At 39.3% G+C, this 24,944-nt stretch overlaps 1 long non-coding RNA gene across 1 annotated transcript in view; it reads right to left on the reverse strand.

The window, feature by feature from the left end:
* Positions 1–7,946: 7,946 nt before the first annotated feature.
* The window catches only part of LOC135444973 (uncharacterized), a 70,726-nt gene continuing 53,728 nt past the window's right edge, over positions 7,947–24,944 (reverse strand). Inside the window, exons 2-3 of the long non-coding RNA XR_010439395.1 lie at positions 18,180–18,234; positions 7,947–10,008 (exon numbers count right to left, since the gene is read on the reverse strand). This is a non-coding gene — a long non-coding RNA (uncharacterized LOC135444973). The remainder of the gene's footprint in view (positions 10,009–18,179; positions 18,235–24,944) is intronic.

Below are 24,944 nucleotides of genomic sequence, written 5' to 3' on the forward strand. Positions count from 1 at the left end.
CAGCTTCGTAATAGATACCTGCTTGGATCATGAAGATTTCTCCAGAATAAACAACAAGGACTCTGCTAAACCCAGGATCTCAGGCAAAGCCTTCCAGCCCTAGAAGTTCTCCTCACAGAGTTTATCTTGGTGTTACCAAGGAGCTTTTATGAACACACAGTAAATTTGTACTCAGTCCCCTTTACCATGTTTCCTTTCTCAATGGCATGCTCTGGTTTTGCAGGATGGGTTAGGAGTGTATTTCTGTGAATCCCTTCCTGCTGGAGCAAGAGTACATAAACATTTTCCTTAGTGCACAGGCTTCAGGCACTTTAGCTGCCCTGAGGAGCTCTGGGGCAAAGCTGCTGGAATCACACACTGCTCATGGCACAAAAACAGTGTCTGTGGAGAAAAGAAACCCATTTCCTAATTGGCACAGACTGTCTATCAGCTGGTCACATGCACCTCTCATGCCATCTTAAAGATTTCTGGAAATAAGATTGATACTTCATTCTTTCCTTGGACTCTGGAAAAGGTGAGCTGATTTGAGTAGCCCCAAACAATCTTGTTAACCTACTCTGTATTTTCAGTGTTAGCTGGGCTTGACATTGCTCCTGAAAGCATGAACCAGAACTAGCACAGACAGTAGTTGTTTTAGCATGTAAGTACATTTGGAATCAAGGGCTTTGGCATCTCTTTCATCAGGAAACCTATTCTAAGGAATGCTGCCCTTATCTAGCAGATGTTTTGCTAAAGCATTTGCTTTGTCCTTCACAAAATATGGCTCAGAGCCCATACACACTCCACAGTGGAGATAAGAGTGTTGTTTTTAAGGTAATGAGTGGAAGTCTCTTTCCCCTAGAAAGCTCTTTAGCAATCTTTGACTGTAAAGAAATAAGTATTTCCCGATGAGAATCTGGAATGTCATTTGCAAACAGTTCATTAAATTTTTACTACACAAATTACTCTTTCCTTAACTGAAAGAGTGCAGTTGGATGTGTAAAAGTATAATTAAAAAATTAGCTGAGCAAAAAGTTTGCAAGAAACAGTGTTTAAAACGGATTTAATCCCTTTCTCTGCTGAGAAATTATCTACAGTCAGTCTTTTGTTATTAATTCCTTCGGTACTCATCTTTGTTAGTCAGAAGTTTTGTGCAAACAAATTTCTCCCTACTCATTGCACACCAAATGCTGACTGTAAGTGTTCTCTTTAGCATTTTAATATGTTCACCAGTTGATAGGTTCAAGCTGTGCAATTGGGTGTCTAAGTCACATGGTGTTGTTTATATTCTCAGAATCCTTTTGCCCCTAATGATTTTCATATGGTTGAGACATAAATTTTGTTTTATGATTAAATGAAACTTGGCTCAGAGGAGCCAAAATTAATTTTTCAGGAGCATTCTGTACAAACAAAACTCCACTGACATAAACACATTAAAAATGGGTTGTGAACACAGCCAGAGTGGAAAAAAAATCTATTTAGAAGATGCCAAAGTGCAAGAATATTTTTTTGTCCAATAGCCATTTTTGTTCTTATCAGGCCTAAATGCCACAGATTGCAAACTTTCTTGATTCAGTACGAGCTTGTACGTAATCTGTGGGTTTTACATAACGTAAACCTTCACATAGAGCAACTTTACTAAAAATGTGAAGAAAAATATATAATTTCACACCACTGTTTGTGCATAAACATTTCCAGAGCCAGCTGTAGTTCTGCCAACTCTACACAATAAATATTTTTTTTTTATTTCCACACTCCTAGGAAAGCAGCTTTCTTTAAAACAAACCTTCACAATACATGTTGTTTGCTACCATTTCAAGGCCTGCTACACTAATGGAAAAGAATGTGCTAAATGTAGCATTATCATGCGGGTCAGGCAGGGCAGCCCGGTACACATTTTCCCACAATCTCTGCTCATTAACATCTAGTTCCCCCATTGTGCAGATTTTTGGCTCTGTTCCATCAGAGCAGAGAAGAAAAATGTTTACAATATGCAAACTTGGAGGGACACAAAAAAAAAGGGGGGCTTTGAAATGTCAGTCCTTTGGGATGAAAAGTTTCAAAGGGGAAGGTAAGTCAAAGGTTACTAATGGGATGTCTGCAACACCTGCTTTCAGTGGAGATTTCATAAACAACCTTTACTTCTCAAGAACAGTTTGGCCTAGACAAAAAATACCAGCTAAAATATCTGTGGCTGGCTTGAGCAGCCTGGTACCTATGAACAGAAAGGTCAGGTTTGTTATATCCTAACATGGCCTTTCACCCTGCTTTTATTGATGAAATGAGATTGCCTTGGTGGCCAATGTGTCTTTTCATGTGGGCCAATGTGTCTTTTCATGTGTTGAAGCGGAAGGCTCTGGACGTGGCGTGCTCAGCCTCTGCGGGCCAGGAGGAGGATGAGGAGGAGGGGGAGGAGGAAGGTGATGCTCAGCATCACTGCTGTAGAAAGCCCTGCTCTCTGAAGAGGAGCCAAACTGCTGCACGTGGGAGTGAGTTCTGCAAATTTCAGAAGTTTCCCAGCTCAGCTAAATGTTCCTCATGAGGCACTTTTGGTAACTGTGAGCAAGTTTCATAACCGTCATAACAGCTCAGATATCTTCAGTACTAATTCTCCCCCAAAACCAGCAATGCATATTTCTAAGATTTTAACATGGAGAAGGCAAGAAAAGTGAAATCCTGCTAAGTATTCATCAGATCACTACAGAGCCTTAACACACAGACTTTACAAATGTCTTTTACTCAGAAAACATTCCTGAAACTGAAAAGCAATACCTTCGTCTCAAAGGCAGTGACCCAGGAAGAGGGTTGTGTAAAATGCTTGTCCTACACCAGAGAGATCCTGCAGCAAAACTGGCATCCAAGTCCCCCAGAAACAACTTCAGGGCAAGACATCCTTGTTCTGCAAAAAAAGTGCAGCAGCTTCTACAAAAACTCAAAAAAAATCCCATTTTAGTATAGAAGGAAGGAGAGAGCACCATGATCGATAAAGCCACAAACTGGCACTTGGATCTGATTATACATGAAAACTATAACCCATAAAACTTTCACTTTTTTTATAACAGAGCTAATTATATTTACATGAAGTTGGTATTGCAATAACAAAAAGGATGACATTTTCTCCTCAGTAAAATATTATCAAATGTAATCTGCTCTCCTGTTATATTATCATATAAAATTTCTAATCAAGAGCAACCAGTACAATTGCATCAGCAGGAACTCTGTAGTTAACCATTACCAAATCAAGTCCATTTTAACACTCTTTACTTGTCCCCAGAGTTGGAAAGAAAAAGCCCCAAGATGATGAAGATGATGGTGGGTATTAAAGTACATGCAGGCACAGATAGAATTCCAGGAAGTTTTAGGGAAAATGACTTTTAGGCTTTACTGTACTTGACAGTTTGTGGAACATACACATTTGCCACAGGTGACAAGAAATCAAATCTGACCGGATTACTTCAGCTGAATTTCATTTTCATAATGATAATCAATCCCTGTTTTTCCAAAGAATTGCCAGCACCTCATATGCCATACAGAACATATCCACCTGTAGAAGATACAGATGCAGCATGAAGTTTTTAAGAGAAATACCAAATGTATTTCAACACGTGCATTTATTCAGACAGAAATTTTTCTATTCAATAACTTTTTGTGAGCTGTAACTGTCCTAAAAAAGAGATCAAGTACACTAATCTGGATACATCTTTGTGGTAATGATGACTCAGTCACACTTTGTCTAAACTGGATTGTATCTGGCCTGCATAGGTAGAACACAGAATACTTCCAGTCATGAAGGATTTAGTATCCCTTTAAAAATCAGACAATGGATGCTTTTAATGTAGTTTAGAGATGGCAGAAACCATTTGTTTCACGTGAAAACTGAAAGCTGGACAGCAAAGTAAACATAGAGAGTGCACTCTGTATGTCTTACAAATATAATCCAAGTTTATTTATAAATACACAAGAAGCTGAGAAATGTCTTCAATAAACTATTTGCATTTTTCATTTTTCTTGTCTGCAGATATGCAACTTTGGAACTTCATCTGGAGAGCTTAAAATAGTTTAGATATGTTTGTAAGGACGACCCTCCTTATTTCACAGAAGTTTTCCCTCCCATGAATTCATTGAGCTTTCAATATGTTCAGTGGAGCTGTTTCTTTTTACTCTGGACTGAGATCAGATTAGGCCCTTTTGTAAATGGTATGTCAAGAAACATGTTTTAGTCAAATGTAAGCCTTTAAAGCAAAGGTTCTGCTTTTGGTTTACATAATGATATGCTATGGAGAATAGCTTTCCTATTTTATATTCCTTCCCTTCTTCTCATACCGCCCATGACTCTTCTCTTTATGTGCTTCTTTAGATCTTTCCTTCTTGCTGTTCTTAGTAGAAACCACATTTCATTTGTGCCCTTGAAACAGCATATCAATGTGTTCAAACTTCCTGCTTTTTGACTGGAAAAGCATTCAGAATTTCTGGTAGGACTTTCAGCTGGCCAGATGGCTGAACAGCTCGCATTAACTTCTGCACAATGATGGGAGGAAGCACCGAAGAACCAGCACTGGCTCCTTCTCAGCAGGACCCTCAGCATAAGAAATCACTGTGGTTTGGCCCAAGTTGTTACAAGGAAGTCAGGTACCAGTGTACAGGTGTTAAATCAGAGGATCCCATACCTGACCAATGCCATTCGCTTCACTGTGTAACAAACAGATCAATTAAAAAAGATTTGAACACCAGCTTAAATGCTCAGAAATGGAAGCACAAACACCTGGAGTTTCAGTGTGATGCCAGATAACTACCACCTGAGCTTTCTTCAAACCTTCAGGTTTTAATACACTGTGCAGAACAGAAATGCTGACATATCACTAGGTTTTTTTTGTGTACAACTGCTCAGAACTAGAAATTACTACTTGAACAGTCAAGAGCATTGCCTGTTTTCTTATAAGATTCAGCATCTGAGCAATATTCCTCTGCAACAGTTCTTTCAGTAACCTGTTTCCCTCTTCAATACTGGATTTTTTGCAACAAATCACTCTGCAAAGGTAGGGCTCTGGAAAGGGGCCTAGCAGAGAAACATGAATATGTGGTATGGGAAGCCCACCTCCCTTAGGGCAAAAATCTCAGCTAAAGCACCTTGGCAGCACATTAATAGCTATAAAAGACTCTTTCTTTGCTGACCACAAATATGCTGTGGTCAACAAGAGGTCTACTCACTGTTTTGTTAAAAACACTGATGATTTATTTTGCTTCAGCCATGTGTGAAACTAGTCACCACATTGTGAATAATAATATCCTCTTAGTCTCAATGGAGCTCTTTTCATACAGAAAGATCTGCAAAGCATTTAGTTAAATACTTGATATGGCAATCCACTGGCTGGCCACTAAAATATAGCCATATCTGGGATGGAACAGGGCAGGAAAACAACAATGCATGGCAGCAGAGGAGACAGAGTAGAGAAAAGAATCCATTAGGAACCAAAGCAAGAGCTGGAGTAAAATATAACTACGTCAATTAAGCATGAGCAGCAAACAGAGCTAAAATTATAAATTTGAAGAGCACCCTGGAATCTCTGGCTACAGGAAAAGAGGAGTTTATCCAGTTCCTTGAGAGGATGAACTCCAACTGCACAGTGCCCTCTACTGTGAGATGAAATCCATAGAGGCTCACAGGGGAGAAAATTATGTATTAAATCACTTGGCCTGCTTGGTTTCTGCAGCACCATCCTGAGGTTGTAAAATCTCAGAAGAACTGAACTGGGCATGCAGGATCAAGCTGGAGTGGTCTGCTCTGTGCAGGATAGCTTGGCATCTGCTAAGCCTCCTCTCCATAACACTTTCCAAAACAGCAAATGGGATGAGTACCAGAAGATGCAGTGATTAAGTGCCTTTTAAACAACTACAGTTCTAGTAGTTTTGGTACTGAGTGTTATCCATCTCATTGACAGTTTGCAATACAGGCAAAATTACAGAACTGTATATTTTTTACACCTTTGAGAGGCAAACAATGCTCAGTGGGCTAGGTCTTGCTCGATGTGAGAAATAAACATCACTTCAAGGAAACAATAATAATTAAAAAAATTTAAAGAAATTTAAATCGCATCACATTTTGTACCTGATGCTGTAGCATATTCATGCTAAAATTATAACAGTCCGCCTATATTTCTGATATTTAAAATAGCTTGTACTTCACTAGGGAATGTTATTTTGGTCTTCTAAAGCATCCTAAATATCTTCTACTGAGTAGAAAATACAGCAAGCTAAACTCATAGGGTTTCCAGCAGGGCACATGAAGAGACCCAGGGAAGTTTAAGCACAGGAAACATCTCAGGTGACCAAAAGAAAGAACAGATAGTCCAGTAGCAAAGGGCAGATCCTGTGACAAATCTCACCTCTGTTCAAGTGGCTCATTTGAGTCATGCACAGGTTTCTTGTGGTAAACCCTGGCAGGAGTTTTATTTCTCCTACACCTCAAACTCACACACTCTGCATCAAGAGTTGGGAGATCCCAAGAGGTTTGCAGCTGGTGTAATGGTTTTTCCCTACCACCTTCCAGCAACCTGCAGGAAACAAAGCTTCTTCAGGGAGTTTGCTTCATTAAAAAGCTGCCTTTAACTCCATCCTAAGGAACAGTTCTTTTACCCTTTTATTCGCCAAAATAAACATAAAACAAGCATGTGAACACCCATTCATTCCAGAACAGACATCCACATGAGCATGGACAGGACAAAGCTGTGGTGAAGGTCAGCAGTGCTGAATGTCTTACTGAAAGTATTCAAATGGAATAAAAGTCTGTACAGAGCAAAAACAATTTTCTGAACAAATCTTGTTGAAGAGAGGAGACACCCAGAAGTGCCCTCTGTTTCAGAACCCTCTGTCCACCATGTGGGGGAAAAATTACTTGTCCAGAGCTCTGCACAGTCTTTTGGTGGATTTAAATAGTGCCAGGCTGAGCAAGGCATTTGTTGGACTTCAGTTTCCAGAAGACTCCTGAGCCACACTTTATATGCATCTAATGAAAGGAGACGCACAAACTTCAGTTCAGTCCTAAAACCACACCTTTGTACGTATCCTTTTCTGTGCACTGGGGGTTTCTCAGCAAATATCACCACTTTAAAGTTGTATAACAAGTGAAACTCAAGCTAAAAAGGTGAAAGGAATCAAAGCAAATACAGAGAAAATCTAGAGAGCTGTAAGAAATCATTTGGAAACATGATTGTTTTCCTAGCTGTGGAGAATTCTATTCTCACTTCCTATGGAAATCTGAAGAGGATTTCAATATGTATATCCTGTACATTTCAAGGAGTGGTTTTAGCAATCCAGTCATATCTGGTGGCAGTGATTTTGCTGGAGATGGGGTCTAGCCAGGGGAGAAGGTAAAACAGCCCAGTCCTGAAAGTCACCTGTTGCTCTCCCTCTCTAGCACACATGCAGATATTCCTGCTGCTGTCTGTCTGCAAAATGTTTAAAACTACTCTTCTCCCCTATTTGTTTTTTAATCCTTGGAAAGTCTTTGTGGTGTGGCAGGGAAATATAGAGCTGGGGTAATGCAGAGAAAGAGGGAAATTTCTGTATATGCTGTATATAAATAATTCCAGAAGGTCACTTTGAAAGGAACAATATTTTGCACTTCCTGCTCTTTTGAGAAATCAGACCTCCTTTAACATGCTCAACCAAGATCCCTTTTAAAATTCTAGACTGTACATGAATTTTATATGTAAAATCACTGTCAGAAATATGAAATCCCTTATTTATAATACTTGAAAAAAAATCACCACCTCTTATGTTACTATCTTCTGGCTAACTGATTTACTTTAATTTTCTACTAGCAAGGAAAAGGCTGAAAAGAAACAGATGATTTGTACTTTAGAAAGGCTTTGAAATAAACCAAACATTTGCTGCATTCAATAATGTTTTCTCACTGCTTCAATCATAGCCCAATAAGCACAATACCAGTGGAGTTTTTGGATAAGTAAAGAGCCTTTTTTTAACACAGAAGACAAAAACAACTTGTTTACACTTTAGCAGCTGCTTAAAGATAACAAATGAAGTTTAAAAAGGCACATACTAATATCAACACATGATGTTCCTCAGGCTTGAAAATAAAAAAATCAGAGCTCCATTAGGCTTAGACACTGATAGTAGATTAAAAAGAAAAACAGTGTTTTCCTCTAGCATTTCTGGAAACAGACATTGTTTGCTGAAGAATATAAAATTCAATCCCCCAGGGAAGGCCAGAGGCTTTTTGGCAGACTCTCTGAAACTCAAGTCAACTCCTTTCTATAATAACTAACTTTAGAAAGAAAAGGGAGAAAAAAAGGAAGAACAGGAGGAGAAAGAGACATAATTACTTTCAATGTTTACATGGCTCTGGCTTTTTAAATCTGAAAAAGTATCAGACTGCAAAGACTGGACTTAATCTAACTTCAAGCAATTGACAGGCAGACTTCAACTACTAATTATTCTAAGTGGGCAGTTGGTCTTAGCTCACCTTAGAACAACAATGGGAAAGAACACTCAAGTTTATAAGAAAAGAAAAAACTGTGATGTCTCATATTTGTTCTTGCTCATGCTCTGTGCCATCTAACAATATCAGCTTTGTGTTTAAAAAGCCAAGTTAACCAGCCTAATATCAGGGTGGGCATGCATTTCACTGTGAACATCTCTACAAACATGGTTTAACAAATGTTCTCCATCCAAGCTGAACAGATGGAAGAAAAATTACTCTAGGCATAAATTTTATGGATGCTTAGCAATAAGAGTGCTCAGACTCAAGAGGATAGAAGTTGCTATAAAACTGACTTGCTTACTTGGGATGCAAACCAAGGCTTTCTCCACCCCAAGGAGCTACAGACTAGCAATGCAGCTCCCATATTTCTGGGGCATACGGAGCCTTATTGGTAATTTTAAAAATATCTCTTGCTGAAGAGAATTCTATATCAATGTCAAAGGAGATTAACAAATCACAAAGGCTCTGGTTGAGCTACCCTCCTGTATAGTTTTTTTTCATGTTTAAAACTTTAAAAGTAATTCTAACTCAGATCCAATCCTGTGAATGTGAATAGATCTAAATTGATCTCCTATCATGACATCAGTGAAAAGTTTTGTTCACTTACAAGAATTTCCTGTTAGTAGATGTTCTTACCACATATTACTAACAATTATAACCTGCATCAATGCAAAGGCTTTAGAAGCAAGTATGAAAGTACATTAGTTCAGCTAATTTTGTATATGTGCTTTACAGTACTTTCTGGCACTATTTGATTTCTTCAGACTGTGGTTAAGGGATTCTTTTGACTTGCAATGGTCACCTCAAGCAAAACTTTTGGGATTACATGTGGGAGTTTTCAAGCAATCCCAGCAAGGCTGCTGTTCAAGAAAATATTGCCTAAATAGATAATTAGCTAGATAATGCAGTAAGAATACCCACAAGACATAATTAAAGCAAAAAAGTACAACAGCTCTCTGCGCCCAGAAGGAGTATCTGAAGTGCTTCTGACTGAATTTAAAGATTTAAACAATCTAAGTAATTTTTGCACAGAGAAGGTGGTACACTGGTCAAATAACTTGTGGCAGATAGTTTGCTGAAGGGCAGCTTAGAGAAACATAAAACTCAGCTGCAACTGAGGCTAGGCTGTTTTGGGTTTTTTTTAACAGTGTGATTAGCCTTCCAGAATGGCCAGTTCCCAAGATATTTTGCTAAGAAAAGATAAAAAAGGAAGAAAAAAAAACCAAACAAAAACCAACAAAACAGGAAACAAAACATAAAAACAGTTGTTTCATTAGCATTTCTTAGACTACTTTGAAGCATCTGTTGCCCAGAAAAGATAAGACAGGGCATTATGGACTTTTACCCTTTTACTCATCTTTCATGCTAACATATGAAAGAAAGAGAAACAAATATATTTTCTGTAAAGGCATAGCAATCCTCCTTGTGGACTGTTGTAGAGGTCCCAGTTGTTGGTTAACAGCATCTTTTAGCAAAGACAATACAGCAGCGTGGATGGGCAACTTAGATAGCAAAAGCTCAGTAGTAATCTATAGGAAGAAAAAAAAAAAATCAGATGAGATTACAGATTCTGAGATTACATGCCTATCAGTAATTATAAGTACACAGGAAAGGTTACTGCACCAGGGATTCATATATTTATCAGTTAATCTGTCCCAAAGCCATGGAAGGTAATTAATGAAAAAGATAGTCAGGCATGGCTTCAGGCAGTAATTCAATATTACTCTAAATCTCTGCATGAGCAAACCTGTGAAGCAAAGAGGAAATGCATACTGTACAAGGACACTTGGGTTCTGAAATGTGATCCCCCGTGGAGTTTTCAGATGAAGCACTTTTCCAGTGATTAACTCAGTACATTTGAATTTCATTATTTAATGTTTTAGGTGACTGGTTATTTGTGGTGCACTGAGAGGAAAACAAGTTTTCCATGAATAAAATCAGAGAAAAAGGCAGATAACATCTAAGCCATCTCAGGTCATTCAAATTCCCAATGCTCCTTGCAGAGCTAGCAGGACATTCAGTGTGTATTCTTACAGTCGGGTTTTTTTTTAATAATGATGCCATATTTTTCTTATATTCTGGTGGCAAAAGATCCATGCTAAAATACATGGAACTTCTTTTCCATACTGGTAGACACTCTCCCACAGAGTTCATTAAGAATCAACAGAGAGAAACATTTGGGTTTTTCAGAATTTTTCAGTGTGCTCTGGAAATGACCCAGTTACAGCAGTGGCACTGCAATCTTCTACTCAGTGCAGCCAGGCAGTTGAGCTCTCATCATTTTTATAAAAGATGGGAGCCCTCAAAACTGCCTCCCAGGTGAGGCAAGGAATATGGCTGGCACACACCTCTCCAGGACTTGGAGACAGGCAGAGAGTTATTTCTCTCTCTGCCCATTTATTCCTAAACAAGAATCAGCTGAGATAATCTGAGGTGTTCTTCAAATTAAAAGATCTCTGCAGAGAAGCCCACTGAATGTGTACATCCTTTGCCAACAAAATTATTTTCTTCTGCCATACTTCTTTGGAAATAAAATACTAATTATTGGATAATGAGACTGGGAATCCAGAAAAAAATTCAGATAAGGGTTAGATTAGAAATTAAATCAAATTTCAGAGCTTTGAAATTGTCCCTTTACTGCAGCATAAGTCTCCCTGCTAAACTCACCGGGCTCTAAATTTTGTGGGATACACTCCATCAGAAAGCAGTATTTTAAGCCTGTTTATGTTCTTTTAGTTCAAGAGTATTTTCATGGGCTGCCTTTCTCTTTTAGAGATCAAAGACAGAATTCAGACTGCACTGACAAACTCAATTCTGGATTACATATGACTATGAAGTGGTGTTTCTGTACCATGAAATTTTTTCATCTTTCAGGGAAAATGTTTTCCTGTTTCCTGTTGGGATGAAAAAAAAGGCCTTAAAAGTTTTTATGCAAAAAACAAAAAACTCAGGAGAGACTGGTGCAGTCCCAGTTAAAAACCTGGTGGTCAGTGCTCTGTCTGATTTGGACTAAAGACTTGACTAAGTTTCCACAGATGAGGGAGCATTGGTAAAAAAGGACTTCTGAAATCCCTATCAGCAGAAATTCTTTCCTGGAACAGAAAAATCCTGGTAAAATTCTAATCAAAATAAAAATCATTTGTATAAAAATATTAATGAAGGAAATTAAGGATAAATTCAAATGGGGCCAGTTTTCATCATTCCCCTCACCAGAAGCAAAACAGACATTCACTAAAGATGATGAGACACTTGAAAACAAAACAAAACAAAGGAAAACCCCCTCAAACCCACAAAGGCAGAAGCTATACCCATTTTTATTTCTACTTCTGGTATTCTGACCTGTAATACTCTTGACTTCCTAGATTAATAAATTACCAGGCATTAATGATTACATTTTCAAATGTTATATACAAAGACTTTCAGATTTTGGGCATGAACATTTCAAAGCATTATCAACTTAACTAAAGACTTCAAAGTTGGGTACTTAATGCACTTTCTGCACAAACAAATAAAAAAAAAAATCTGCCTTTCTGACCTTAACTCCCCAGAAGGTCAGGACTGGAGCAGCACCTCTGCCCTCCCCAGAAAGCCCCAACAGCAAGCCCCTACCTGAGGCAGGTTTTGCCCCCAGGGCAGCACCACAGAGGTGCCTCTGTGGGATACTGGTACCCAAGGAGATGAAGGGGAGGCAGCTCTAGACACCAAGGACCTCTCAAGAGCTGCATCTGTGTTTAACAAGGTGGTGCACAGTGATGTGTTTGCTTTCTGCACTGCCAGGACTGTCCCAGTGATCCCGATTTCCATGTGGGGCCCAGGGCACGGCACAGCTGTGCCCAAGCCAGGAGTGCAGCAGGAGCCCTGTGCATGGAGGGCGCTCATCTCATCGTGGCAGCAAGGGCTGGGAAAGCTTGGTCCATCTGCATTGTACTGAGAGCTGGCATCTGGCACTGGGACTTAATGGGGGCTTTTGATTGGCAAAAGATTTACCTAGGGTGTTGAAACCTTTGAGATGCTCTGACAGTTCCATTTAGTTCATTTTTAAAAACTTTTATTTAGACAGGTATACAACAAGAGTTCTATTTTTTTTTAATGAAAGCCCTGATACGACACCACAAATCTAAGGTCCCTATGACTTATTCCAGAGCTGGAAACACTGAGCAGAACCCTTGTATTAATATTCAAGTGATGACCAATGTCATTCTGTATCATTCAAACTCTAAATAGAAAATTCATTAAAAGTACTGCTACAATTTTCATAAAGGTATTGTTTTAATAAAAAAAAAAGCTAAATGTCAGAGTGTAACTATTGTGATGACTGTACAGTTTCCACATTATAAATAAAATACATGTGTTTTTGAACAAAGACTAGAGCATGCTTCACATATTTCTTCAGTTGTTGCCTAACATATCTGGAATATATTAAAAAGTCCTATTCAGCTGTAACTCAAGCAATGCACACAAGCCATGAAATACACACTTTGTACAGAGGACTAGTGTGCCCTCAGTATCACTTTTTCAAAGGGACACAATTGCTGTGTGAGTGACCCAGAACCCAGAACAGACACACCAAATTGCATGTTCAACTCCTTCATTAGGTGAGAGTTCCTCTCCAAAATTCAACTTTCCAGGCTGAGTTCTCATTCCAAATACTCTCCTTAAAGAGTAAGGTTTGCTACCAGCAGAGTTTGCTTTTTCTATTCTGTTATGACAGCTTTACTCAACCTGAGGTTAATGGCACAAAACTGGAAAGACAGAATTCCTGTAAAATAATGACAGTAAGTTTCCCTTGTTCACAGGCTGTTCATTCATACCCTTCCAAGTCAATGACAAAGATTCCATTGATTTTAGCAGTGACAAACCACTACCCATATGAAACACAGGTTTTGACCTCATCTTTAGAATTCATATATATTCTTGGAGTTACATATTTCTCAATAAATCTTTGGAAAACAGGCTGCATCAAACTACAGAAAAATGTCTATATTTATCTCTCTGGGGAAATCACTTAGATGCACAGAGAAACACAAAGACTCTAGGGATTTGCTTATTTGCACATGGAGCTGTTTGTCCTCCAATTCACAAACAAATCACAAATCTAAAAGGCAGTGAGATAGCAATGTGATTAATCATATCTTGTTTATCTTTAGTGCATCCTGGGAACACAGATCAGCAACACATTCCCCTTTGGGCTTCATTCAGCCTCCTCTGAAAAACAATGAAATATGCCAAAGGCTCCAGTGGTGAGTTGAAATTGGACATATGATTTCTGAAATGCAGCTAAGAAGTCAGGGCTTCAGATAGGGTTTGCTTCTTAAATAATTATTTGTACTAAAATAAAATCTCACTTCCACTATATTTAAGCTAAGAACACCTTCAGTGTTCAGTCCTGAGGGACTGCTTGTACTTGATCAGAATAATCCATGTACTCACAAAAAAGATGTAGTAGAGAATAATTCTCTGATTTTTATCAAGAAGAAAGACTAAAACTGCTGCAGACTTTGGAAGTCTGACATAAACATTTATTTGTTTCTTTCAAGAGTTTTATTACTTCCTTGCTATTTAACTGCAAGTTTCTTTAAAAAGGGGGGCAAATACTAAAGTTCTTTTGTATTAACTGCAAATTTTAACATTAAAATTGCAGAAAAAATCCATTTTTAATAAGTCTGTCTTGGTAACCTTGTATTTTGACCCAAGGTGAAAGGTGAAGATTAAATCTCTTCCACCTTTCTGAATGCAGCTGCTGTGCACACAGACTTTAATTGATGTGAGGCTCGGCTTTGTAACCCAAGCCCATCTCCCGCCTGCAGCACTGAAAACGTGCGATTCAGGGCTCAGTTACTGCTGATAGCTGGGCCCTCTCAGCTGACGGTGTGGACAGGAGAATAAAGTCTTTGTCACTATCTACTCTCCATCAGAGTGACTTTTTTCTTCTTCATAACTCCAGTATTCAGGTCAGGCCTATAATGGTGGCCTCTCAGCAAGGAATGATATAAAGTGAAGCAAGCTGAAAAATGAGACAAACAACCCCTGGGTGAGCACAGTGGGGATGCTGAGCAGAGACCCACCTGACACACCTTGGGCAGCATGTGCATGAGTTTCTGTAGGAAGAGGGGTTTGGACAAATCTAACACTTTTTACTTTCAATTCTCTTTTGCACCTGACTGAAGATATCCCAAATCTGAATTCCTTCTTTTTCTCCCTAAGTACAAATATCTGTACATTAGGAGTGATGCAGGTAGCTTTGCAATCTTGGCAGCTCTAGCGAAGTAATTCTTTAGGTTTTTCAACCATAGCCTTGACTGCTTTAACAACATTAGAACTCTTGAGTGCTGGCCTAGAAATGTCTCTCTGAAATCAGGGACCAAATTAAGGCACAATAATAGAAACTGACAAAACAGGTAAGGTTACTCAAGCCTTTTTTAAACTTAAACCGCATCTTATATGCAAGAATATCTAAAAGCATCAGGAGTTACTCAAAACCATTTTTAAAGTCTAACTTGAATTTGAATAAACATACATGAGGGTCTAGTCCCAAAGCAGCATTATGGCAACCAAACAGACTTGTGCTGAGTTTAGATGGAGGACCTGTATGTCCTACACACATTGGACTTATTACCTCAAAATGAGAGGAAATAGAATTTTTTTAATGTGTACTGGCAAACATGAAAATTGTACAAAAATATTTCCACAATACCACATTCACCTTTTAGACTAGAGACTTTAAACCTAAGATGTAATATATATGCATGATATAAACAATCTGCATTTTTTGCACTTGAAAAAGAAAGAATTGGAGGAAAAAAAGACCCCAAAGCCACAGAGTAGAACCAAAGAACAGCATGTGCTTCCAGTCTAGTTTTCCAAGTCATATCTTTCTGGCAGGTCAACTTATTTTAGAGAAACTTGGCTTCTATCACTTTGTGATTTTAATTCCAGCATTTGGCAAAATTTAGTTTTCTAATCACTGGCTGAGTTAAGAGGTCCAAATTACAAAAGTGAAGACTTTTGCCTACCTCCTGCCAGGGCCAGGTGACAGCAGTGGGTCTTGCCTGGGGGTTTCCAGAACACCCGACTCTGTGTGTAGCTGGACAGCATCAGTTTAAAGGCCAGTGCAGTATAAACTATGCTTGAACTAGGGGACATTTCTGAGGACTCTCAAACCACTCCAGTAATCCCCTGAGACTCCAGATGCTTTCACAGAACAGCATTTCCAGAGAATCACCAAATGCTCCAAGGCTTAGCGTGGGCAGTTCACAGAGTGACTGCTTTTTTTCCCCTCCACTGTGAACAGAACCATTTTAATGTGAGAATTACAAGCATTTAAAGATTAATCACTCCCCAATTATGCCTTATTATTCATTATACATCTCAATAGAGAAAAAAATATAACTGAACTTCATAGTTCTGAGTGTTAAACTCATGAGACAATGAAGATGCCTAAGGATGCAGAGCTTTTACTAAATACTACTGGATTCAGCAATGTTTTTAAGGGCCCTAGACAGTCAGTTTGGTCATTGACATTGTTAATTCTTGCCTCTTTTTTGGACAGTGGCAGGAGCTGTGTCACTTAGGAACCTTAAAGACCTCAGACAAATGTCTGTGAAACAGTGATGGGGTGTTTGTAAAACTTCATTCCCATGCAGCTGGCAGGTATGTATCAGCACCAGCTTGCAGGCACAGCTGGAGTCTGGCCTCTCCCTGCTGCTACTTAGATGGTCATAATTATGACATCAAAGTTATCACTCCATGAGAAAATTTTTTTTTCAAAGGCTGTGGCATTTTGTGCACAGCAATTATTCCTGCAGCCTCCTCAGAGCTAACTGCCAATCAATACCTGATTTTAGATGGCACAGATTGGATTTCTTTACAGGCAGAAAAAGATCTTTCTAGGGGGCTCTCTAAGAAGAGTTATATGAAATATAACTTACTGTATGAGCTGATTCCAAATGACTTGCTAATTAAGCACCAAGTCATCTGTTAATAGAAGTAATTACAGAGGGTTCAAGAGACCTTGAATCATATTATTATTCACAGCCTGAAATCTGCCATCCTGTTATGTTATGAAATTGATGACACGTTGTCTACAGAGGGCAGAGATGGAGGTGAAGTGACAAACTTAACACCACTAACCTAGTCCTAAATTACCTCCTGAGTCATTACCAGCATCAGCTAGTATCTGAATAAAGGACAGGAGGCAAAGATAAAAATAAAATCATTAAGAATAACTCCTATTTTAATACAAAACCTAATTCAGGAAATAGGCTAAAGTTGTGGGGCATTAATATGTTAACTCAGGGCTAAAAGGCAGCCAGTTACTGAAAAAGAATTATGTACATATAGGGTATAATATGATCCCTTTGTCAGAGAAGTTTTGCATTTAAAGCCCTAGCCCACAACAGGGCTGTTATGGGGCACAAACTAGCTTTATTCAGACCAAAAGCTCCTTATCTCTTTTCTTTTCCTAGAGATGTAATATGCTACAGGACAGGATTTAATTCACGAAGGTCCTAAGTAAATGAGGTCTGTAAAATCAGAAAGAATCAACTCACTCCTTTCTCTCCATTCCTTACACTAAAAGGGCAGCTTCTTGTTTACCCCACAGGGTTATTACCTTTAGGAAGGAAAAAATTCTTGAGAAAGAAACCATAAATTGACACATCATCTTTTTTACTACAGAAATACTGAATTAAATGAGGAGGTGGAAGTATTTTTACAATTCTACTTGTACTAAGTGCAGTAAATTTAGCCTTGCCTTAGTTTCCATGGTTTTGCTCAATTCCATTTCTCTAGATAGGGGGATCCAGCAAGGTTCACTATCAGATTATATAGGGGCCCTATTGGTTACTGAAGAGAAAAATCTCACATGTCTTAAATATAATTTTCTTACTATTCCACATGTCTTAAATATGATTTTCTTACTGTACCTGCTGCTCTGTTGTTTTATTTGTCTGAGAAAAAGTGAATTGTTCTTGTACTATTGGTGGTTTTGAGCAGTCCACATCACCTCTGAAGACCATGGGCTAAAGCTGTACAAAACACTGGTATAACGAGACAATTGCTAGACAACAGAATATTAGCCTTGCTTTCTCCAAAGTTCTCAGCCCTTTCTCTAAGTTTGCTCCACTGCCTGTACATCAGAGCATTGCTGCCAGGGTACTCTTAAGCAGCTTATGCCCCTTGCATTTCTCAGAGTAGCACACTGTGCCACCTCCCAGTCACTTCTGTTGTGCACAGCTACAGACAGGAGCACTTGGACCTTGCTGTTCACCTGTGGCACCTTTGGTACAGGGGACACTGAGAAAAGAGGGACAGTGCCAAGTGCCATCCTCAGTTGCTTCACCACACCAGCTGGTACAGTCAGGCTGGTAGAAGAAGAGACCTCTTTAAGGCTTGAGCAATAAGCAGGGTGACAAAGACATTTAGGACAGAGACTTCCACTGAGGTGACATGGAAGCAGGTTAGAAGAAATTGCTGAGGAGAAGGTTAATTATGCATCTTAGGGAGCTGTTACTGGGCTTGATAGACTAGAAGCAGAATTTGAGGTCCTTCCAACCCATTAAACAATGTCTTCCCCAGGAGGCCTAATTGAATAAGATTTGAGATTAGTATTGAAGAATCTTCTACTGGACCTCGCTGCCTCACACATCCTACAAGGGGTCAAAAGGACTCAAAAGAAGACAACTGCAATCAAGGCACTTACTGATGATTGGAGTAGCAGAAGTAGATCATGAGGCTTGAGTGGGATTCTCAGGTACCTAAGGAAAAAAAAGTAAGTTTTACTCTAATTTGCAGATTCAGAGTTACTTTTGAGGCAGATAGAAACAATTACATACCCTCTTTTCCCGGGAACAAACAATTGTCACTGAATAAAAAAAGGAAGTAAATGTAAAGACCAGATGTTATCCATAAATGTGGCTCTGTATGATTTAAAATCTCTCAGTTTAACCTAATAAAAAGCACTTCTTAGAATTTCTTAACCCTGAGATAAAACATGTGTGATACAGAATGTGGAAACTTCCAACCAATAAACATGAATAAATTTCTGGTATCAAATTCATTTGGCTACATAATTATTTGCCACGCCATACAGAGTGAAAGACACTCTCTTTATTCACCCCATGGACCCAGTCTGCAGATTAATTTAAATGCTTGTCTCTCAGTGGGAATTGTCTGTTTAAAGTAGTTTTGAGGGTCTGGGCTACAGCTCGCAGCTCTTCATTGACTTAAAAAATGTGGTGTGGCTGCTTTATGCGGAAAGGGACTTTAACCCAAAACAGCATCTTTGTAAGAGGATTAGAAAAATTCCATTCTTTTAATGACTGGCTAGATGTTTGCTCTCCTTTACTTAATACTCTTTGTCTGTTATTCTTAATTATCAACATAAATGCTTTCAACCAATGTTGTAAGTAATCTGTCATTTTATCCAAGTCTTTGTTGAATGGTTCTTTTGAAATGATCTGATTATTGATTTCGTTAGGAGACCATTCAGCTAAATCCCCATGCCTGTCCATATAACAGCCCCTCTGCTGCTTTTGGGAGGTTCCCCTAAGACTCATGGTGGTGGTTTTAGCTTAGTGCTGGCCCAGGAAATCAGGAACTTCACTGGATGCTAAAGATGTGCTTAGGACTGCCAGTAAATACTGGCACAAAACCTATTTCTAAATGTCATTAATAATACCTGGCAATTTGTGCCACTTTTTCCCCCAAACATTAATGTTTTCACAGTGCCCTCATAAAGATGGAAACTTTCCCCCCAAAATCTCATATACCAATCAACTCCCTTGGATCCTAAGTAACTTAAAACTAATATTGGACATCAGCAATGAATATAACTCCTTAAAAAATCCTGGCTGAGGACTAAATTTCACACCACTAATATAGCCCTATGTTACACGATACTGTGTGATAACAGGCCTTTTAAAATAGCCAAGATATATTTTGTAATTTAGAAAATTACTCTGAGGAACCATTTGTCAGTTCAATGAAAATCTGAAACTACAGGTTTGTATAATAGAATTATTTGTAATGGCTCTGCTGGAATGATTTCTTTCAGATGGGTTATTTGAAGAATTGAAAGAGGGATTTCACAGCTGAAAGAAAGAAAGGATTTATCCTAAGACCCATGTAAGCAAAACACGTTTAAATTTCATAATACAGTGCCTTTGACTCTGTGGGACTATTGTTTTCACATGTCTTGAGATGCAGGAGATACTTCTATTCACAAGTCTATTGAAGAATATATTGAAAGAATTCCATGCCCTCCTAATGCAGGTGTTCATCATCCACAGAGGACAAAGTGCATTTACTTATTACATTGTGACCTTATAGAGTTACAAGGAGTTACAAGGGGTTGTGTCACATCCCTGCCAAGACAGAGCTGTACAGTATAGAGAAATCCTGTTTCTGAGACAGAGGAAAGACTCAGGCCTCAGAAAGGTGAGACAGATACGAAAAAATTTATAAAAAAACCCCCACATAGCTCAGAGTAACAACTGGTCATCCAGAAAGCTGCCAAGAATCATCAGTCTCTAAATTTAAAACATCATTTCACAACAGGAGTGGTGACCTTATGGGAGAAAAGGAGTCTTTTCAATCCCCATGTGTAAGTTTGCTGCTTAAGCCCTCAGATAGCATTGTCAGTAGCAGCACCTCACACTGTTCATTGCTCAATGATAACTTCAGAGCACAGTGTGTGTGTGCATGGTGGTGGGAAGCATCTACAATACTTTGGGTTGGGGTTCCCTCTACCCATGTGATCATTTCCCTTCAGTCCTTCAAAGGGAAGGTAATTTCCATTCCTCATTTTATTTGTTTCATTGCCATTTGAATGGTTCTGTCACCCATTTGGTGGGGAACAAAAGCACTCTATTCTGATAATCCAGGAACATCCCAGTGCCAGGTTCATGCTAACAACAGGCTGCAAAAAGTGTTATGAAGTAAAACATTACTATGAAGCACTAAAACAGAAGAGTTCAATTGCACTCAGCTCCTGCTCTCACCAGCAACTTCTTGGCCAGTGTGCTGTGCCCGTGGCTGGAGAGTGGCACTTAACAGACAGGAACAAATTATATGGGCACAGATGCAGCAGCACATCTGATGCACTGAGAAAAGGAGCAGGTGGGATGGTGGTCCCAAAGCTCTGACCGGAATTGCAGCAAATAAGCAGCAACAGTAGGGAGAGTGACATGTGTAAAGGGTGAGAGGCAGCACAGTTTGACATCTTTGCCATAAGGGCTGGCTGGGCCAAGTTACAGCTCATATCCTGGCCTCTCACAGCTGCAGTAACCATATTGTACCCATTCTTCCCCTAAAATACTGCTGAGTAGTCAATATGCTAACACTGCTCTTTGGATTCATGGCAAGAAGTACTTTTTGGGGCATGGACTACCAAGGGATATTGAAATAAAAGTTCTGCTATTGTTATGTGCCCAATTCCCTACCTCTTGGATTTTCCACATTACATAAACATTGATTTTCTATACAAATATATTTTCAGGATGTGCAGTGTTGCTCTCTAGCCTGTTGTAATGAAAGCGCCAATGTGTAAAGTAAGGTGTTTACTTGCCTTCTGCTACTTGGGCTGTAATTTTCTCTGGGGGAAAAAAAAGATTAAACCACATTTCAGAGCTAGAAATCTAAAGTGCTATTATGGTCACAGCCATAGCAACACTAGAACTACAAGAAACGTAGCCACCTCCAGTATATGATTTAAAATAAAACCATAATTATCATACTCTTCTGGTAGCTAGGTAGAAAATTATGCATTGCATTTGTGCCACTTGTAATTCTACACAATTTGTTCCAAATCTGTTATTTGACAAGAGTGGGAAAGCACAACCAGTCGCTGGTATGCAAGGGAGTGTCTTGGGAACTGCCATAAGGTAAATAGATGTTAGTAAGTCCCTGGCCCCAAAGGCCACTCTGCAGAAGCTGAGCAGTGTTAAATACAGAGCACTTGCCAACCTGCGAGCCACCTGCAACTTCCTCCCTCTGAGACAAACAGCAGTGCTCAGCAGACCTCAGCTGCATGGAAAGTATGTTTATGCACAACCTGTTTTCCCAGAAGGGTACAAAATACTGATTTGGAGCAGCTTAACAATAAAGCAATGATAATAACAGGACATTATCCTCCTTAGCCCAGTTCTGCAGCTAGAGAGTGCATTTTCGGTTCAGCTGCCTTCTATAGGAAAAAAAAGGTTGCCTCTTAGATTACAATTTACCCTGTATTACTTTGTTTATAACATTTCTCCACCCTCCATGCCACCCAGAGTGAAAGAGAGTTCATGACACTTTTGATGTGTATTTTACAAAGAGTGCATTTCAAATAAGCCCGGGAGGTTAACTCAAGATCCTTTAATCCCAGCATATATCTTTGTTAAGGAAACATAGGAAACATAGACCAAACCATTGAAAACCCCCACCAGAAAACAGGTCTGAGTAAATCCCTCACTCTGGGAAAAAAAAAAAAAAAAAAAAAAAAAAAAAAAAAAAAAAAAAAAAAAAAAAAGAGAAAAAAGAAAAATCCATCTCAGACCAAATTTAGTGATGTATATTTGTATTCTTTCTGCAAAAAACCCTTGGAGGCAACGTGGGCTGTGGGTCTCCTCCCCAGCAGCAGCCTGGCACAGCAGAAGAGGATGCTGTGCCCTCACAGGTTTGCAGAGCTTTGTGGGTGCCTTGGGTGACCCCCCAGCTCCCTTCTGTCCCCAGCAGGCTCCTGGCATGCTGCCTTGCAGAGGAGGCCATGGGATCTGGGGAGCCGCACAAGGCCTGACAGCAGAGCATCCCACAGCCCTCAGGCAGCTCTCTGACAAGAAACCTTGCAGAGATGAGCAGGTATCTATGATCAGGACTGACTGAAATCAATTAGCCTGTCCCTCTTTCCCTCTTCCCTGTTTTTTTTTTTTTTTTTTTGTACTATAATGTTTTTTCACTTAAAGGACACCAATATTTATGCATGTAAGTAGGTGCTGCCCTAGGTTGATGTTGACCCTAAGCCCTGGAAAAACAACCCATTTTGATACAAATGACCTCCCTTACCTTCACTGACAGTTAAATGAATGTCTTCTATTCACCAAGTGAAAATGACTGGGCTAATGGGTGGCACTATTGTGTCTCTGTCTGAAGAAGGATTTTTGGAGCCGCCACACAGCCTAGTCCAGTTAAAATGCTCCCCAAAACCTTTTGAAACCTTAGCATCTCCTCCTTCTGTATTTGCCTCTATTTTGGAACAATCAGTCACAGGGAAAAACAGGGCATAACTGCACAGCAAGCTGAAATGAGTCTCCATTTTAGTTATTCTGCAATGTTTTTTACTAAAGTACCATAAATAGCATGGCACTTTTTACTAAAGTACCAAAACCTACATAGTTTTCAATAGCTTTCACTACTGAAACTAGTAGTGGACAATGCATGTGAATAAACACCTTCTCATACAAAGCATCACATAAAATTTTGTTCAGCTTTGGGAAAAGAGGAGAGTTTTCTCTGTTTGACAAAAAACAAAAACAAATTGATTTGAGGGGAATGAAGAAGAGGAGAATTTCTGGCTATTTTTAACCAAACCCTAAGGCATTTCAACAGAAATATCAACTTACCCATAGTATTTGTTTACTTGTATAATTGTAAAATTTGTACTTGTTTAATTGTAAAATTATCCAAACCCAGTTTTACTATCATTGTTTTGTGATTTTTCCCCCATGCATGGGCTTGCTCATTTTTCTCTGAACTGTAGTGAAAAGTCACATCAATTAAAGTAAGTATGTCACAAGAATTGGATCTGGTGATCCAGCACAACCAAACTAACATTTCATAAAAAGGTTTTCAAGTCTTTTTAATAAAGACCATTTCTAAACAATAACATTTCTTTTGTGTTCTTTTATGTTAGCCTGGAAAGAAAACCAACATGGAGAAAGCAGTAAATAAAACAAGCAGTGTATCAAATATGATAAAGTAAATGGTGGAGGAATTTATCCTCTTTTGGAAAATGAGCTCAGCTAAAGTAAACTGCAGTGTCTACAGGCTAAAATACTTGAATTCCTAGAAATATTTGCGTGCCTAGAGGTAAGCCCTTACCCTCTGTTCTGGGTTTGCTAATTCTTCCCACCACAAATGATATGCTGTCAAGATAAGATAATAAATTTTCAGTTTAGCTTTTGTGAATTGCTGATTCAATCTTTGATTAATTAAAATGTTTTAGCAATTTAATTTATATTTCACTGGAAATGCAGCTTGCTCTTTTTGCACTTTGTTTCTCCTGAGAAGTGTCACTGGTTTGCTGTGACTTATCTTTTTGGTATCAGGACACAATTTCTAATGAGTTTTTCTTTCCAGTAACTTTGCATTATCACTGTTTTGTGGTTTTCCAGAGCTGATGGGAAGTGTTTACAGTAAAGAAATACTACCCACTTGAAGCAGCTTTGTGTGTCTGGAGGTTGTGCACTGCACCCTGTCACACTGAACCCTGAGGGTTAGCAAGGGCCAGGCTCCTTGCAGGAGCCAGGAAACCCAGGAGCAGCTCAGGGTGATGATTTCTGGCACGTTGTCCTCCTGCCAGGTGTGCAGCAGAGAAAAGAGCCATAACAACTTTCTCAGGGTTGCAGATTACTTGCTGCAGTTTGCCAGAAGCATTTACTAATGGCATCACAGTTTCTCCCATAAACTGACTTAACCTGCCTGCAGCACAGCTTACAAGAAGGGCTCGGAAATTCCAAGCACCAGAAATAAACCGTGGGGCAGAGCAGCTCAGTTTCAAAATGCAGCAACAGCAACAAACATGGACCTCAAAAATCTCACCTAGAATAAGACCTTTCCTTCTCCTCCCTCCTCAACCCTGGCTCAGCCACTGGCAGAACACATACCTGGGGAAAAGCAAGGAAAATCAAAATACCAAAAGCCCCAGAAAGGCTTATTTGGAGATCTCTTCTTCCCTGCTGCCAAATAGCCAGTTTTAGGAATGAAGCACAGTGGTGACCCTAAGTTGAGGATTTTTTGACCCACATCATAAACAACTGAAGGAGCCACTTAGGACAGCATCGCTCCAAAAAGAAGCAGCAGAGGTAGGGAGTGAACTGTGCAAATTTGATATTAGTGTGACTTTTGACAGCCATTTGCACAAAATTGGAATGAATTTTCTCTGATACAGCACCACTGGCTCTCTGATAAGTTGGGATGGCTTAAAAAGACTGAAAACAAAAATGAAATTATCTGCATCTCTGGCCACAGCACCTGAATGTTTTCTACATTTGTAGGCATGCCATGGTCTAGGCTCCAATGTCCACGGTCTGTGGACCTGTTCTGGTTGGACAGCACTGTGCACATACCACTCAGTAGCTGAGAAAATCCTACTGGAAATGGGTCTTTGCAATATCTGACCAGAACCCCTCAACCCCTGAATCATTGGATCAAATGTACATACCATATCCAGTGATGAAGAAACCCCTCCCCACCCTCAATTTCATATAGT

The sequence above is a fragment of the Zonotrichia leucophrys genome, chromosome 3 (assembly GCF_028769735.1).
Source record: "Zonotrichia leucophrys gambelii isolate GWCS_2022_RI chromosome 3, RI_Zleu_2.0, whole genome shotgun sequence".
Lineage (NCBI taxonomy): Eukaryota > Metazoa > Chordata > Aves > Passeriformes > Passerellidae > Zonotrichia > Zonotrichia leucophrys.